The sequence below is a fragment of the Suncus etruscus genome, chromosome 12, assembly GCF_024139225.1.
Source record: "Suncus etruscus isolate mSunEtr1 chromosome 12, mSunEtr1.pri.cur, whole genome shotgun sequence".
NCBI classification, from domain to species: domain Eukaryota; kingdom Metazoa; phylum Chordata; class Mammalia; order Eulipotyphla; family Soricidae; genus Suncus; species Suncus etruscus.
Window position 1 is genome coordinate 4,613,371 of NC_064859.1, and position 2,445 is coordinate 4,615,815.

At 31.5% G+C, this 2,445-nt stretch overlaps 1 non-coding gene across 1 annotated transcript; it reads left to right on the forward strand.

Annotated features, from left to right (window-relative positions):
• Window positions 1-377: 377 nt before the first annotated feature.
• Window positions 378-507, forward strand: LOC126025414 (small nucleolar RNA SNORA22). The gene has a single exon (XR_007501420.1). It is a non-coding gene; the product is annotated as a small nucleolar RNA SNORA22 (small nucleolar RNA).
• Window positions 508-2,445: the final 1,938 nt, after the last annotated feature.

The window sequence follows — 2,445 nt, forward strand, 5'->3', positions numbered from 1 at the left end:
CTCCCCAAGTTATCAGTGAAAAACTCTGCTTCACCTTGTCAGCCCTACACTTCGTCACATATGTGTTATTAGGTTTAGTGCATTAAGTAGTGTAAAGTAATTATTAAAACATTAAAAAGCAACAGAAAGATAAAGGCAATAAATTTTTTTCATGCCTCTCAGAAAATTTTAAAGCAAGGTCATAATTCTGTCACTTTACAAATAACAAAATATTGGTAAAAGAAAAACTTCTTTGTGTTTTAAAATCCAAACGAACACAAAAGTGTTAAATTTAAATCTTATATTTCTATTAAAAGTTTTATTTTAATTTTTAAAGTATTTACAAAATTATGTGAAAAATAATGTGGTTAGCCTTTTTAAACAATATAGTTAATTTAATGCACAGTAAACACCTAAGTATGCTTTATAGTACCCTTAGTTTTAACTTTGTGCTACAGCAATGGTTGTTCTTTATTTCTGCATTGAAAGAACTATTATTTTAAGTGCATTCAAAATATCAGCACATTATACAAATCTGTATATTTGTGTCGCAGTAAAAAATAATATTGATGAAAAATATATTATATATAATTTTATAAGTAATATATAAAAGTAACTAAACTTTATAAGCAAATTAACTAGTATTAAATACAATTTTAGTCTTAAGTTCTAAGTGTGTAAATGCATCAGATGTCTTTAACTATATTTTGTAATAATCTAAGCATTTAGTTAATTTAGTATATAATATTTTTTACAAATTATTCACTTAAAGTCTTCATAGTAAAAACAGTTGTTTGTATTTTTAAAATCAGTTTTTATACCTTTAATAATCATAGTTCATGCTATTGTGTTTAATCATAAAAATTTTAACACTTTATTGCAGCTGTCTTACTGTTCTACTGCAAAACCAATTTAAAGAAAACCTATTCATTTACAGCAAATGATTTCATACTTCATAGTGAATACTCCTTCTACAGTGCTCATTAACCATTTTACTTAATGTTTTAAACTTCAAATTAAAATTGTTTTAAAAATGTTTTGTGTTAATTCTAAAGCTTAAAATTTATTTTCAGCAAAGTTCCACTCCATCTACATTAAGTACTTCTCAAAACTAAAAAAGTTTTTCTACAAAAATTTTTTTTTCTTCTCACAAACATGCTAGCTAAATATTTAAAAGCGCTTGTCAATTTTTTATAAATAAGTCTTAAATCAATCCTTTTGTCTGTTTATGTGTCTGTTGTGATGAATGAAAGTGGCCACAAGTGTAAAATGTTGTGTTTAGTGTTGTTTTGTTTTGTCTGTTTATTTGTTATCTCTACATTTTATAATAATACAATTTTTAAAGCCTTATCCATTTTTCAAATTTCAATTAATTTTTTCAACCTGGTTCAGTCTGGTCAGTTCACAAACTGGCATCTTGCAACTAAAAATCATGTGTTAAAAATTATGTATTAAGCTAGCTTTGTCCTTCTAAGAACATGGCGGAAAGTGTGGGAGATGGCAAACCCCAAATTTCTCAATGGCCATCGGGGATAACTTTTCCCTGGAGAATTTCTGAACTTTGCAGTCACCCGGCTTTCCTGTTATGTGTAAGTTCAGGCCTATAGAATATGTATTTATAGCTAAAAAATAGCATCTAGCTTTAAAATAATAACTAAAAAGTTTAAGAAAAATCATTTAGGTTCAGTTTAATAGTTTTTAAAAAAAATTTGCGATTGTTAATTATAAAAATTTTTTTTTGAATGCTGAAGTCTAACAAAAAATTTCCGAAGTCTAACAAAAAATTTCCGCAGCCTTCCACAGTCCTGTCTTCATCCACTTCAAAAAAGCCTGTCACCCCTCCTGCCAGCCGCCTTTCCTGCAAACCTGTTTCTGACAAACTCCACCTTTAACAATGCTGAATTGAGCACTCTGCCTAGCTGCCTTGGATGCCCACCACTGCCACCAAGAACCTCCATGGCAAACAAGTCACGGTCGTGGAACTTTGCTTACTCGAACCATATATGTGCCCGCCTGTTCAACAATCAAACCTTTGCAATCAAACCATTATTGTTAACAACTCTTCCATCTTCATTGAAGCCCCCAACTCCACTTATTTTGTTTGTTCCACTGGATTTTCTCCCCATATTGTTACTGAAATGTTTCTTGCTTATCATAATTATTATGTTTTAGCTTTGTTAAAGCCTACATTAACCATCAAACCTGTTGGTCCGGTTTCCACCTTGAACCTCATCCTGCAAATGGTCAATGCCTCTGCCCGAGCGCCCTCCAACACCAGCTATGAACACTGTTGAATCTGCAATTCACCGGTTTCGCCGTTTTATAAAAGCATCACAACGTTTAAATCTCCTATCTACACCAATGACTCTGAACTTCTTCTCTAGGAAGTTCAGCCTCAGCGTCATTAACTCACTGTTGGGCAAGTTGTAAGCTACGAACTCTGCCTTCTGGCCCATCCTCCTCCTC